General features: G+C 47.6%; 1 protein-coding gene across 1 annotated transcript in view; it reads left to right on the top strand.

The window, feature by feature from the left end:
• STARD9 (StAR related lipid transfer domain containing 9) overlaps positions 1–16,849 on the top strand; it is a 151,461-nt gene that overhangs the window by 44,632 nt on the left and 89,980 nt on the right. The window lies entirely within an intron of this gene.

Raw genomic sequence — 16,849 nt, forward strand, 5'->3', positions numbered from 1 at the left:
ATAATTGTGTGTGTGTGCGTGTGTGTCAGTATCCAAATAGGTTATGGTGGGGAATAATTGTGTGTGTGTGTCAGTATCCAAATAGGTTATGGTGGGGAATAATTGTGTGTGTGTGTGTGTGTGTCAGTATCCAAATAGGTTATGGTGGGGAATAATTGTGTGTGTCAGTATCCAAATAGGTTATGGTGGGGAATAATTGTGTGTGTCAGTATCCAAATAGGTTATGGTGGGGAATAATTGTGTGTGTGTGCGTGTGTGTCAGTATCCAAATAGGTTATGGTGGGGAATAATTGTGTGTGTGTGTGTGTGTGTCAGTATCCAAATAGGTTATGGTGGGGAATAATTGTGATTGAAAACCCCTTCCGCCTGAAGTCTGTGGATAGTTAATACAATGTTAAAAATCTGCACACCAGTCAAGCCATAAGGCTTTTCCCACAGAAATCCCAAATCTGCAGTGATGTTACAACCGCAAAGGATTCTGGGTGGGCATATGCAAATTAGTTTAACAAGGAATCACATTTTTGCCTCATTCCATATTAACATGGATTCCTTTTAATCTGTGTTTGCAGTATACAACTGCTTCAAACACAATTTAGGAAAAGATGTGGGAAAAGCAAGTCTTATGGCTTGACTGGTGTACAGATTTTTGTTTAACATTGTATTATATATATAGTAACACCTCTAGGGGCAGTCACTCAGACTGCCACTAGAGGTGCTTCCTAGGTCAGTACTGCACTGTGTTCAGTGTCTCCACACTCTGCATGGAGGTGCTGATCATTCCCCATAGACAGGCCCGGACTGGCCATCGGGCAAACCGGGCAAATGCCCGGTGGGCCGCGATGGCCACGGGCCGGGGAGATCCAGCCGGTCTATGCAGGGCCGGCGCTATCCGAGCGCCGGCCCCGCTGTGTTGCATTAAGGGCCGGTGGGGAGATCAAAGATCTCCCTCACCGGCCCACATGCAATCAAACGCGGCCGCCGGCGGGGGAGAGAGGGAGGGAGCCAGCCTGCCTGGAGGAGGACCCGGCGGAGCTCTAACTTGCAGCTCCGCCGGGTTTCTCTCGCGAGATCCGGTCCGTTGCCATGGCAACTGGCCCGGTCTCGCGAGAGTGAACTCTAGCCCCAAAGGGCTAGAGTTCACTTACCACGAGGACCACCAGGGATGGATGTCAGCAGCCCCCCCTCCCCTCCAGGCTATAGGTAAGAAATTAAGAGGGGGAGGGGGGGGGGGGGGTATAATGTCTATTTAAAAAAAAAAAAAAAATGTGTTATTAAAAAAAAACACATCAATATTGGCATTTACCTGCCTCCCCTTACTACTGGAGGGGTTCAAATATATGTTTATTATTATCATTGTATGAGGGTGATGTGTGTTAGGGTATTATTTAGGGTACACCACCCTCATACAGCATCCTAACACACATCACCCTCATACATCACCCTCATACATCACCCTAACACACATCACCATCATACATCACCCTAACACACACCACCCTCATACAGCATCCTAACACACACCACCCTCATACAGCATCCTAACAAACATCACCCTCATGCATCACCCTAACACACACCACCCTCATACAGCATCCTAGCACACATCACCCTCATACAGCATCCTAACACACATCACTCTCATACATCACCCTAACACACATCACGCTCATACAGCATCCTAACACACATCACCCTCATACATCACCCTAACACACTTCACCCTCATACAGCACCCTAACACACACACAGCGCCCTCACAAATCACGCTAACACACACAGCGCCCTAACACACACAGCACGCTAACACACTCAGCGCCCTAACACACTCAGCGCCCTAACACACTCAGCGCCCTAACACACTCAGCGCCCTAACACACTCAGCGCCCTAACACACTCAGCGCCCTAACACACTCAGCGCCCTAACACACTCAGCGCCCTAACACACTCAGCGCCCTAACACACTCAGCGCCCTAACACACTCAGCGCCCTAACACACTCAGCGCCCTAACACACTCAGCGCCCTAACACACTCAGCGCCCTAACACACTCAGCGCCCTAACACACTCAGCGCCCTAACACACTCAGCGCCCTAACACACTCAGCGCCCTAACACACTCAGCGCCCTAACACACTCAGCGCCCTAACACACTCAGCGCCCTAACACACTCAGCGCCCTAACACACTCAGCGCCCTAACACACTCAGCGCCCTAACACACTCAGCGCCCTAACACACTCAGCGCCCTAACACACTCAGCGCCCTAACACACTCAGCGCCCTAACACACTCAGCGCCCTAACACACTCAGCGCCCTAACACACTCAGCGCCCTAACACACTCAGCGCCCTAACACACTCAGCGCCCTAACACACTCAGCGCCCTAACACACACACACCACCCTAACACACACACACCACCCTAACACAGCGCTCCAACACACAGCACCCTCACTCACACACACAGAACCTTCACACAGCACCCTAAAACAGACACACACACATCACCCTCGCACAGCACCCTAACACACACACACACATCACCCTCACACAGCATCCTAGCACACACACACACACTGCACACCTCACACACACAGCAGCCCCCAAACACGCTGCACCACTCACACACACACACACAATACTACACACCAAACATATATGTATATACCGTATACTACAGAACCCCTCACACACATACTGCACCCCTAAACACATTAAATTCCAGCCAAACAATAGATTCCTACCCAACTCTGGATATCTACAGATATACACACACTAAATCTCTATATACACTCTGAATCCTCTATACACGCACACACACACTCACTAGATCTCCTATACACACTCCTGAGTCCTTCAAACACACACTAGATCCCCTACACACAGACGCTGCACCACCTACACACACACACTACATTTCTGACATACACACTCTGGATCCCCTATGCACACACTAGATTCCATGTAAGCAAACACATAGCGTCTCCATAAATGGGATACAGTGAGTATCCCAATTATGGAAACCCCTGAGACAAGTTTCAAGCAAACAATGCAAGCATGTTATTAAATTTGCTTGCACTGTGCAGAACAAATACAGGGCCTTTTTCTCATGCCCTGGAACAGCATTGAACCAACATGCTCACTTTGAGATGGGGCGTGCTTGTCATTGGGGATGACAAAACACACCCTATCTGGCCCCGCCCCCTTTTCAGTGGGCCGCTGTGAACAAAAAATGCCCGGGCTGAATTTTTTTCCCAGTCCGGCCCTGCCCATAGATATGTACTGATTTAATGCATCTACATGAGGAGATGCTGATTAGTGCAGCACAGTGGTTTGCAGAGCATTGGCAATAGTCTCCCAATGCTTTTCTATGAAAAAGTATTGGATTGGCTGGGATCATCAAGATTGATGATCTCAGCCATTGAGGCGGAGCCAGCTGCAGCAAGACCAGCTGTGTGATGGAGAAAACATAAATAAAGCTACCTTTTCACTGCAATCATAAATTACATCTGTTTGAAAGTGAAACCAGTTTTTTTTTCATGCAGGCTCTGTCAATCATAGCCAGGGGAGGTGTGGCTATGGCTGCATAAACAGAAACAAAGTGATTTAACTCCTAAATGACAGTGAATTGAGCAGTGAAAGTGCAGGGGAATGATCTATACACTAAATCTGCTTTATTTAGCTAAAGTAATTTAGGTGACTATAGTGGGATTTGGGATTTTCACTCAACTAGAATCAGTGGCGTACTAAGGGGGGGGCGGGGGGGGCGGTCCGCCCCGGGTACCATCAGGCAGGGAGGGTGCCACCAGGGCTGACCAGGCTTGCTATTCTGTGAGCTGTGTGGCTGCACCGGGTGCCGTAGCAGCAGGGCGCCGAGCAGCCGACACAGCTCACACGCAGGGGCTGGAAGCAGGAAACCTGCACGGAGATTTGGGGGCGGAGCTAAAACGGCCGTGGGGGCGGAGCCAAGCTGGATGCGGGGGCGGAGCTAAATGCAGCCTCATACTGCTGCACACAGAGAGAGGGGAAGCAGGAAGGAGTCTCTGCTTCCCCAACTACAGCACAGGAGGGACTGGATCCACTCCTTCTCCAGCCCAAGCTTGCTGTAAGTGAGAGAGTGTGTGCTGTGTGTAACTGTGATTGTGACTGTCTTTGACTGTGTGTGCTGTGTGTAACTGTGATTGTGACTGTCTGACTGTGTGTGCTGTGTGTAACTGTGATTGTGACTGTCTGACTGTGTGTGAGTGTGTAACTGTGATTGTGACTGTCTTTGACTGTGTGTGAGTGTGTAACTGTGATTGTGACTGTCTGACTGTGTGTGAGTGTGTAACTGTGATTGTGACTGTCTTTGACTGTGTGTGAGTGTGTAACTGTGATTGTGACTGTCTGACTGTGTGTGAGTGTGTAACTGTGATTGTGACTGTCTTTGACTGTGTGTGAGTGTGTAACTGTGATTGTGACTGTCTGACTGTGTGTGAGTGTGTAACTGTGATTGTGACTAGGGATCGACCGATTATCGGTTTTACCGATATAATCGGCCGATATTCGTTATTTTCGGCAATATCGGTATCGGCCAATATAGCTACCGATATTGCCGATAATACCTCCTAGGACCGCCAGGCTCATTACAAGCCCGGCGATCCTGGGGGGGCCGGCAGCAAGCGCTGACTTACCCTCCCAGCAGCTCCTGCAGCTCCATGTCTAAATCTCGCCAGACCCGCGGCTGCAGAGCGTTGCCACGGGTTACCATGGCAACGCTCCGCGCGGCACTAAGGGACGCGAGATTTACACTGGGGAGCTGGAGGAGCTGCTGGGAGGGTAAGTCAGCGCTTGCTGCCAGCCGCCCCACAGTACTTAACAAGCCACCGGACCACCAGGGAATACTATATCCCCCCCCTCCCTGGTAAGAAGCAGGTGGGGGGGGACTAAAAGAAACAAAAACAATACAATTTAAATATTAAAAAAAATTATAATAAACATAAAAAATCCCCCCCTCCATTTTACACAAATTACATCACTACACAAACACACACACACACTCACTGCATGACATACATACACACTACACAAACGCACACACACACTGCATTACATACATACACACTACACAAACACACACACTGCATTACATACATACACACTACACAAACACACACACTGCATTACATACATACACACACACTGCATTACATACATACACACTACACAAACACACACACACACACTACATTACATACATACACAGTACAAAAAACATACACTGCATTACATACATACACTACACAAACACACACACTGCATTATATATACACACTACACAAACACACTGCATTACATACACACACACTACACAAACACACTCTATACAAACACACACTGTATTACATACACACACTGCATTACATACACACACTGCATTCACTTTACCCACACTACACACACTGCATTCACTATACACACACTACACAAACACACACACTGCATTCACTATACACACACTACACAAACACACACTCTGCATTCACTATACACACACTACACAAACACACACTCTGCATTCACTATACACACACTACACAAACACACACTCTGCATTCACTATACACACACACTACACAAACACACACTCTGCATTCACTATACACACACACTACACAAACACACACTCTGCATTCACTATACACACACTACACAAACACACACTCTGCATTCACTATACACACACTACACAAACACACACTCTGCATTCACTATACACACACTACACAAACACACACTCTGCATTCACTATACACACACTACACAAACACACACTCTGCATTCACTATACACACACTACACAAACACACACTCTGCATTCACTATACACACACTACACAAACACACACTCTGCATTCACTATACACACTCTGCATTCACTATATATATATATATATATATACACACACACACACTACACAAACACTCACTGCATTCACTATACACTCTGCATACACTATATATACACACTACACAAATACACACTGCATCCACTACACACACAGCTCCCCTGTCTAAATACACTTCATCCACTACATGTGGCATGTATATTTTGTGCATTTACCGTTAGAAAGAGTTTATTTTTTCAAAATGGTAAATGTACAGAATATCGGCAAGTTATCGGCTATTGGCATGAAAGTTCACAGCTTATCGGTATCGGTATCGGCTCTAAAAAATCAATCCCTAATTGTGACCGTCTTTGATTGTGTGTGTGTGACTGTCTGTGATTATGTTGTGTGTATGTGTGACTGTCTGCCTGTGTGATTGTCTGCGACTGTCTGTGACTGTGTGTGTGTGTGTGCCACTGTGTGTGTGACTGTCTGACTGTGATTGTCTGTGTGACTGTGACTGTCTGCCTGTGATTGTGTGTGTGTGCGTGCGTGCGTGTGTGTGAGTGACTGTCTGTGACTGTGTGTGCGTGTGTGTGTGAGTGACTGTCTGTGACTGTGAGTGTATGTGTGTGAGTGACTGCCTGTGACTGTGTTGTGTGTATGTGTGACTGTCTGCCTGTGATTGTGGGTGTGACTGTCTGTGAATCTGTGTGTGTATGTGTGACTGTCTGCCTGTGTGATTGCCTGCGTGTTTGACTGTCTGCCTGTAACTGTGTGTGAGTGACTGTGTCTGACGGTCTTCGCCCTGCAGTGAGCCGGCAGCCAGGATATGATGTCATCGCGGCCTCGGCATCATTACAGGGCGTGCGATGGAACTGTGCAGAAAGAGCACAGAGATCCCAGCAGCAACCACTGACCACCAGGGACTGAGGATCCACTCCAGCCCTTCTAGAGCAAGGTAGGGAGGCTGGGTGGACCTCTTAATGATTAAATGTGTGTATGTATGTAATATTTGTGTGTGTGTATGTGATTGTGGGTCAGTGATTGTGTTTGTGTAAATCTGTGATTATGTGTGATTGTGTGTATCTCTGCGTATGAATTAGAAAAGTAGAACCAAATACTCGTACCCCAAGTGTAAGGAGGAGAGGTGTCCAGTTGAATAGAACACTCTCTCTTCTCTATATGGAGCGAGTATATATGAAGCAACCCATATTAACAATATACGTAAATAATTTCTTAAAATATAACCTTTAATAAATCATTAAAACTCAGTATCAAAAATGTAGGTTAAGTGGAAAAAATATAAATAATAATCTAAAAAAGGCTGTAATCAACAGGCCATTGATATGTTACTGAAAAGGCTAAATAGCCTCAGTCTAGTTGCAGCCACGGTGGTTATAGGTTGAGGAAAAAATAATTATTATTGTTATAAATTGATCAAAACATAAACACAATCCTCATAACCCAAATTCGCCACCCTGGAGGTAAAAAACCAAAACCAAATACAAGTTTAAACCTCCTAGTGTGTGCTGCAAAAAATGTCACAGCAGCTAGGACACCTAAGCAATAGTCTGTAAATTGCGTTAACACATAGGGCTAGATAGTGACTAGGAGAAATCCTGATCGAAACTTCAAAGTCCCTAGATAGTTTAACGATAAGTTTAGTTAGCTAAGTGTCCCTGCCGCCGGTGATAAAGAGACTGCAATCTGGTTCAATTCAATTATTCGAGAGTACACTGGAGAGTTAATTCAAAGAAACATCCTGTCGGTCCCTAGTTTCAAACTCCATAAATAGACTACGATAATTTATGGACAGGCGTCCCTTTGCTAGAAAGTATACTGGAGAGTATTATCAAAAAAACTTCTGTCGGTCCCTAGTTTCAAGCTCCATTTCTAGCTACGATAAAACATTAATAAATAAACAGGCGTCCCGACGCGCGTTTCGCCAATACTTGGCTCGTCCAGGGGAACCGGGTTACTGACTGGTGGTAGTTTAAATATCCCTCCCTTCGTTTCCATTGGTCAATTGTTAGCCAATACTGGAAGGGGAGGGGCTGAGAGTAAGTGAGTTGTTTGTTTAACCCTTTGTGACCGGGTACAAAATCGGCACTTCAACCGACATCAGTAAAAATTACTGTAACACTGTAAAGGTAAATAGTGCCAATATTGTCCATTAGGACAAAAGGCGTCCAACTTATGTGCAGTTTCTCAAAAACAATATTTAATAGCAGTAGTTATGTATATAATATCCGATACATCTGCATACCAGGTACTCAAGGATGACCCAACGAAGGTTTTCTTTAAGGAATTACAACAGCTTGCACAGATAGCTCTAACAGACAAAATAATCACCCAAAATGAATTCAAATACATTGTTGCACAATCTAATATAACCATAGCAACCTTTTACTGTTTCCCTAAGGTGCACAAAGACATGCACAAACCTCCGGGGAGACCGATTATCTCTGGTAATCATAGTCTGACCGAACGAGCTAGCAAATTCCTAGATAAGATACTAAAACCACTGGTGCAGAAACTAAAATCCTACATACGTGATACAAAACAGACTCTTCTTGTTCTAGAGAATCTGACGGTGCCCCCTTATACCTCTATAGCTAGCCTTGATGTAGTGGCACTATATAATAACATCCCACACGAGAATGGTCTAGCTGGAGTAGCCTACTTTTTGGAAAAATCTGGAACCTTTCTAGAACAAGAGCAAACCTTTATTCTGACTCTGCTCCGGTTCGTGCTAACACACAACTATTTCACCTTTAATGGGAAATATTATTTACAAACAAGGGGCACAGCCATGGGTTCATCTTGTGCACCCAGCTATGCGAATCTCTTTTTGGGATGGTGGGAAGAGACAATAGTGTTTAATGTGTCAAACTCTAATTACATTCCATCTATACACAAATGGTTTCGTTATATAGATGACATCCTGATCTTTTGGTCAGGTTCTTTCTCACAATTTAAACTGCTGGTTGATGAACTTAATCACAACGATATTAACCTTCAACTCACTCATGTTATAGACGAAAAACACCTGGTCTTCCTGGATTTGAACATTAACATACATGAAAATGGGGATGTAAGCACATCGCTATTTAGGAAACCAACAGCAACAAATAGCTTGCTGCATTGGCAAAGTTACCACCCTTTTCATCTAAAGGCCAACATACCATACGGCCAATATTTAAGAGCTAAGAGAAACTGCTCAAACCAGGAGGACTTTGAGAAAGAAGCGAAAGAGTTAAGAATTAGATTTAAGTCATTGGGTTACCCTAACAGAATCTTAAAAAGAGCCTACCAGGGGGCGTGGTCTGAAGCCGGAGCAAGATGGACGTGTCCTCCTGAAGCTCCGTTAGGACCACGATGCCATAAGCTTACAATAGCGCTAAAAACACTGACCTGGACGAGAAAATAACCGGGGGAGCCATTATGGACAGGCGGGCACCGAAGAAACAGTCCAAAAAGCCATCGGAACACGGAGCCACGGTGACTGATCTGTTTGCGGCCTCCCGCGCCATGCGATCGCAAGCCCAAGATGGCGGAAGGGAAAGCCCGATGGCTCCGAGATCACCCTCTAGCCCGGGAGCGGCGGCGGCCTCGGAAGTGTCGGAAGCTAATACTGCGCAAATCCTAGCAAAACTGGCGGAGGTTCGCGGTTACTTAGCTGCGGAAATCACCAGAAACACACACGAGGTCAAGGCCGAAATTCAGGCCTTGGGAGCGAGGACGGCGGTGCTGGAGCAGCGTGTGGAGTCCACGGTCGTGGCCCACAATGCCGCTACGGCTCAGATTAACCAGCTGTCTTCCAGATTGACCGCGGCGGAATCTGCCCTGGACGACCTGGGGAACAGGTCCAGGCGGAACAACATCAGGCTTCGGGGTCTACCCGAACAGGAAGGTGAGGGCCCGCTGCTGGAAGTGGTCACTAAGATCCTGAAGCCTTTGCTGCCGGACATGCCGGATAATCAGTGGCATATCGAGAGAGCGCACAGAGCTCTCAGGGCAAGAAGAGCGACTGACAACCGCCCGAGGGACGTGATTATTAAGTTTCTCTTCTACCAGACGAAAGAAGCCCTGCTGAAGAGGAGTAGAGAGGGCCCAATCAGGTATGGCGGGGTAGAACTCACCCTGTTTCAAGACCTGACACCGGCCACACTCCAAAAAAGAAGGCTGTGGCGCCCTGTGACAGGGCTCCTACAGAGGCATGGAGTGAAATATGCTTGGGGCTTTCCATTCCGTTTGTTGGCGTTCCGGGATGGTCGCACCAAAACCTTGTACGCGGACGGAGACCCGGCGGCGTTTCTGAGGAGCCTGGATATCCGAGACCAGATCGAGCTGTCGGAGCTTCCTCCTGCCGTAGAGGAGCTGCGTCCCCTCCCCGGTGAGTGGGACACGGCGGGTGAGTGAGTCCCGGTGTGGTAGGCCGACCCGGATCCGGCGGTGGTTGGCGGAGAGGAGATCGGGTTTTTTGTCTCTCCACTCCGGAGGGGGGGCTCTTAAGATGCGGATGGTATGGCGGGTTTTTGGAGCCTAATTTCCATTGGGGCTCACCCAGTGGGGGCATGGTTGGGGAGCTCCCGTGAGGGTCCCTGAGAAGGCCCTCGGGCCCGGGTGGGTTCGTGGAGCACCTATTCCCCTTATTGGGTGGGTTAGGGTTGCTGAGACATGACGCCCCTTCATTGATTATGCGTGCCCCCTATGTTTTTTCTTTATGGGCTGCACGCCGGGGTGGTCAGATTCACCGTTTATTTTTATATTTCTGTTTTCTCATGTTGGGGTGCGGGGATCGGAGAGGATCGGGACTGGGGGTCATTTGCCTCCTAGCCAGCATCTCAAAGTAGACTACGGAACTATCATGCCTTTGGACGATATTGTCCCCCCCCCCCCTCCCTTTTTCTTTTTTTTTCTCTCTCCCGGGCTACTGTTTTTATATAACCCACGGCCGCAAGGAGGGAGGTGGGGGGATGATGTCTGGCTACTGTTATGTATGTCGCTATGTACTTTTTTGCGCAATTGTATTGCGTTGTATTATGTTTGCACGGGTGGGGGACGGAACCGTGGGGAGCCGGGTAGGCAATAGGGCCCTAGTTTTTTGAGGTGTAATTGCTATGGTTGGCTTAGATGGTTAGGCCCTACAGGGGGCATGGAAGCGTGGGCTCGCTCTCTCGTCCCCGTATGGGTGGGGGAGGGTGGTGTCTGGGCCGGAGCCACGAGATGGCGCCGGGATCCCCCTAGGTAGTATGGGGTAGAGTGACCTTCCCCTCCCTGCTCCTGGCCCCTCCTATCCCTGGCTTGGGAACGTAGTCTCACCTTGGGGGACGCCCCTCCGCACCGGCGGCCATCCGCCCGAGTTTATTCTTGCACTATACCTATGTACTCATTCGTTTATTTCTTTTGCAGCACTCTCTCAGCACCGGGTTATTCGTTTATTCATTGCCTTATATTAGGCTTGCTTTATTGGTGTGTACGACTTCTACTTAGCAAAAAAAAAAACAAAAAAAAAAAAAAAAAAAAAAAAAAACTATATATCTTATATTAGAAAAAAAAAAAAAAACAAGAATAATAGTTAAAAAAAAAAAAGGGGGAAAAAAAAAAAAAAAAATACAAAATAAAACAACAAAAAGAAATACATTTGTTCAATTACGATTAATACCTTCTCAACTATGTCTCCTCTGGTTATGCATATTGGAGCATAAGATATTAGATACTCTGGCTCATTTACTCGGTTTTGTTTGCCCTCCCTGCCGTTAAGGGTTATGCAGGGTCTGCAGTGTTTTTTCCTATATTTAACTTCAGTTGGCACTCAAGTAGTGCCATTATTGGCTGGTCCATGTCCCGAGCATCCCAGAACCTTTTCTTAGTTATGGGGATGACGGGACATATACCCCGGATAAGCCTGGCTTTAGGTAAGACCAGGCGACTTTTGTACAATATGTTATGTTGTTCTTCCTTCTTCTTCTCTTTACTTTTTCTATTCCCTCTCCACTCTGCCCTTTCCCATCATATCTCTCCTCTGGGGGGGGAATCGAGGAACGCCCTCAGTATCTTGGCCACAGATGGTAGTGTCGGTAGGCTCCACAATAGCGATATTCCACAAGATGAGTTATGCCTGTGAAACTAATGTCCCTTAATGTTAAGGGTCTAAATGCCCCTAAAAAGCGACGTCTCATGTTTCGGGAACTGAAGCGCATGAACCCGGATATAGCCTTCCTGCAGGAGACGCACCTGCCGAAATCAGCTAAGTTTGCCCTTAAAGATCATACATTTCGAACCTCGTTTGAGGCCAGAGCACTCAATAAGAGGAACGGGGTAGCTATTCTTATACATCATAGATGCCCGCTCAGGGTTAGCAAGGTCAGTACGGATCCGAGCGGACGCTATGTTTTAGTATCAGGGTCCTTACACTCTCACACTATCCATGTTCTCAATCTCTACGCCCCTAACGAGCAGTCCAGGGAATTCTGGACAGAGATGACCCGCGTGGTCAACTCGCTGCCACATGGTATGGTCATCGTAGGGGGGGATTTTAACGCGGCTCCATCCCCAGCAATGGACAGGGGGCCCTGTAGGGGAGCTCCGAGATCGCATAAACGGGGAGGGCAAGATAAATTGTTACACACTTTTATACAACACACTGATTTGCTGGATATATGGAGGGCTCAACATCCAGACGATACTGACTATACGTTCTACTCGCCACCTCACGACACGTATTCAAGGATAGACCTGTTTCTTGTAAACTCACTAACTGTTCCCAGGGTATCAGAGTCCAGGGTGGGGTCCATAACCTGGTCGGATCACGCAGATATCTCCCTAACCCTAGACAGGCTAAGCGCGGCGACCCCTTGGTCGTGGCGGTTGAATACGTCTCTACTCCAAGATCCAGCTATTGTAGAGATTATTCGTTCGGAACTCAGGGACTACTTTGAAAGGGAAGCGGAGTCAGGAGTTACGAAGGCTACGGTGTGGGCAGCCCATAAGACGGTCATTAGGGGTGTACTGATCAGAGAAGCGACGTTGAGGAAGCGACGTAAATTTCAACGATTGGCCACATTACTGGAAGCATTGAGAACGGCGGAAAACAGACACAAATCGGACCCTACGCCTGCCAATTTGACATCATTGCAGAACATAAGGATCTCGATTAGAGAAACGCTCCTGGATGATACCGCAAGGGCTATGATATGGGCCAAGCGCACCTTCTATGAGAAGGCGAACAAGATGGATACCTTGCTAGCTAGATCCCTTCGACCACGGCAAAGGAGCACACACATTACGAGGATCAAGAATGAAGCGGGTATCTACCAGACAAACCCCACAGACATAGCCACGGTGTTCTCAGATTTTTACGCTAAACTTTATAACCACTCTTCGGAAGGCGCCACGGACACGGGCCGGGAACTAGAAGGGATTCAGAATTTCCTATCTGGAATACGACTCCCTAAACTAGAAGCAGCGGTTTCGAATGTACTGGGAAGCCGTATCACGGGAGAGGAGATAGACGCGGCAATATCCGCCTTGAAAAGCAACAAAGCACCTGGACCTGATGGCTTTTCGGGGAGCTACTATAAAACCTTCCGGGAAGAACTCCTCCCTCACTTGGAACCCTGGTTTAATGAGTTGATGGATGGGGGGACGCCTGATAGAGATATGTCCTTGGCGAATATCGTTCTATTGCCCAAACCTGGAAGGGACGACTCGGTCCCGGAGAACTTTCGCCCTATTTCCTTGATCAACCACGACTCAAAGATCTTGGCAAAGGTGCTTGCGGGCAGATTAGGCCCACTCCTTACGGGTATGATTCACCCGGATCAGGTGGGCTTTATACCTGGGAGACAACTTTTCGAGAACACGAGACGCAATATAGATCTCATAGGGAGGCAGGTCACGAAGGGCACCCCGACACTACTGTTGTCCCTAGATGCCGAAAAGGCATTCGATAGAGTGAAATGGCCTTACTTATTTGAGGTGTTGCGACACTATGGCGTGCCGGCCCCGTTTATTACAACTATTCAAGCTATGTACTCCAACGTTAGGGCACAGATTCAAATTTCGGGAGCGCGAGTCGAACCGTTCCACCTGAGCAATGGTACGAGGCAGGGTTGCCCTCTTTCACCGCTGCTATTCGTGCTCTCGCTGGAGCCCCTCATGCAGGCCATACGAGAAGCTCCTGATGTTAAGGGTATCTTGGTGGGAGACACACAATACGTTGTTTCGGGTTTCGCAGATGACGTCTTGTTGACGTTAACAGAACCGGAGGCCTCCATGGAGGCACTGACTAGGATGCTGGAAGCATACGGGGAGGTGTCGGGATATAAGGTCAACCTGCATAAATCGAGCGCGATCCCCTTAGGTATGACGGACGAAGACGCAGCGTCTATAGGGAGGACCTATCACCTACGGATAGAGAAGGACCAGATTAAATACCTGGGCATTTGGTTGACAGCGGACCCCTCTCAACTCCATAGGCAAAATTATATCCCACTGATTAGACAGTTGATAGCTGACATGGAGACATGGGTAGACAAGCCGATCTCGTGGATCGGAAGATTGCATTCAGTAAAAATGAATGTGCTGCCTAGGATACTTTTTTTGTTCCAGGCTCTGCCAGTCCACTTGAGTAAATCCGCCTTGGGACCGCTTCAACAGGCCATAGGAAGGTTTATCTGGCAGAATAAAAGGCAAAGGGTTTCCCGCAACGTCCTGTATAGGGCAAAAGACAGGGGAGGCCTTGGTCTCCCGAACTTATATTTTTATTATGTGGCGGCTCAATTGACTCAGATTGCACTGTGGCACTCCCCCCCAGGGGAGCGGAGGTGGGTGGATCTGGAATCCACCATGATGGGCCCAGATAGACCACAATTTCTTATGTGGATTCCTAAGGAACATAGACCAGCAGATCGAGTGGATTGCGCAGCGATTCACACTTCCCTTAGGGTCTGGGACGCTGCAGTACTTAAATACAGACTGGCTTCTGTACCATCACCCATGACCCCATTTTTGCGAAATAAAAAGTTTATACCGGGCATGTGCCCTCGAGATTTCAAGGGTATAGAAAACTCAGGATTACAGCGGTTGTGCGACCTCTTTGAAAACGGCACCTTCATCACATTCGATGCACTACAGAGCAGAGCTCCTCTGCGTCCCTTTGATTACTTCCGGTACTTGCAGCTCAGAGATTTTGCCCGGGGTTTCAGGATCAAGGCGGCTGCAACGATGCAATTAACATTCTTTGAAAAAATGTGTAAGAGGGAACAGTTCCCTACGGGCCTGATCTCGTGCTTGTATTCCCACTTGAGCACAAGTACGCTAGAATGGGGTGACATCACATACATACATAGGTGGGAGGCAGATCTTAACGAGGTATTGGAAGGAATAGAATGGCAAGAGATATGGGAGGCCGCGGCAAAATCGTCGGTGTGCGTCTCGCTGCAGGAACAATCCTATAAGACGTTATTCAGGTGGTACACAACCCCAGTAACGCTGCACCGGATGGGCAAAAACCCGACGGACCTCTGTTGGAGAGGTTGCGGTCACAAGGGCACGTATATCCACATGTGGTGGGAGTGCCTGGAGGCGCAAGCCTATTGGAAACGAGTAGCTGCTTTACTGAGGGAAATTTTAGGCAGGGAAGTGAGGCTAGACCCGTGGGTGTTCCTACTGTCTAGATCCATGGATGGTTGGACGAAAATGGAACAGGCCCTTGTCCAAAAGATAAATCTGTCGGCTAGGAGAGCTCTGGCGCAGGTATGGCTACAGGGGGAGACCCCTACGATAGCGACGGTGATACAAAAAATAAAAGACACCTTTCTGATGGACAAGTTGACAGCTCGGGTGAGGGGGACAACGAAGAAATTTGACAAACTTTGGGGCCCCTGGATAGATTGCACTGTCAGCGATTAAGACGGTAGGGACTGATTGGGGCGTCTAGATGTTACTAGGGGACCCCTGTGTTAGGCGGTTTTTTAGGCGGACTAGATACGACCTACAGGGAGAAGAACTAATTAATCCTGTATGAGATAGTGGTGAGCGGGCATCATACCCCTCACGAGGCTTCGTGAGGGGCTTCACTCCTCGGATACCCCCCCCTCCCCCCCCCCCCCCTCCTCCTTCTCTCTCTCTCCCATTCTCTAAGGCCCCGACCTCTCGGGCTCTACCTTTCATCTTTCTCTTTTCTCCTGTCTCTTAATCTTCTTACGGCTGAGCCGCACGTAGCGGAACTATTTTTGAGTGACGCTAATGCTACAGGAAAGGTAGTACGCTGGGGTGCTAAACTCTATCGAGATGCTTCTTTCCTCAAATTTGCGATGGAGGTGCGGCCGACCTTATTCATCGGTTAACCGATTACTGTTTTATATAATAACAAAAAAGCCAGGCGGAACATCCAAGCTCCTGTGGGGTTTTTGATTTCTGTGGTGAACGGGAGTTGGGCATGCTTATGGGGATACGAGACAGGGTGACCTGGAAATTCATGCTAGTTCACTCCTCTTGTTGGTATTTCATGTAACGGTATCAATATACTTGCTTTATGTTTGGAATTTCTGTATTACTGTGCATGTATTGCTTGTGATGTTTTGCACTGGAATAAATAAAGAATTTAAAAAAAAAAAAAAAAAAAGAGCCTACCAAAGGACCAAAAGTGTAGATAGATCGGAAAGCCTACATAGACCACCTAGGGAACCCAGTACCACCCCTAGTCTGACAAGGTTTATAGGTACTTTTGACAAACATTGGAACACAGCACAACAAGTCTTAAGCAGAAACTGGCCGTTACTACAATATGACACCAGTTTGAGCAAGACCATCACGAAACAACCCTCTATGACTTTTAGACGAGCAAACAATCTTGGTGACATACTAACGCATAGTCACTTGAAACCCGGTTTGAAAACACCTCCTACTTCCACCTGGCTAACAACCAAAGGTCTTTACAAATGCGGCCATTGTAAAGCCTGTAATTTTATTTCACC

This window comes from Pelobates fuscus, chromosome 13 (assembly GCF_036172605.1).
Source record: "Pelobates fuscus isolate aPelFus1 chromosome 13, aPelFus1.pri, whole genome shotgun sequence".
Lineage (NCBI taxonomy): Eukaryota > Metazoa > Chordata > Amphibia > Anura > Pelobatidae > Pelobates > Pelobates fuscus.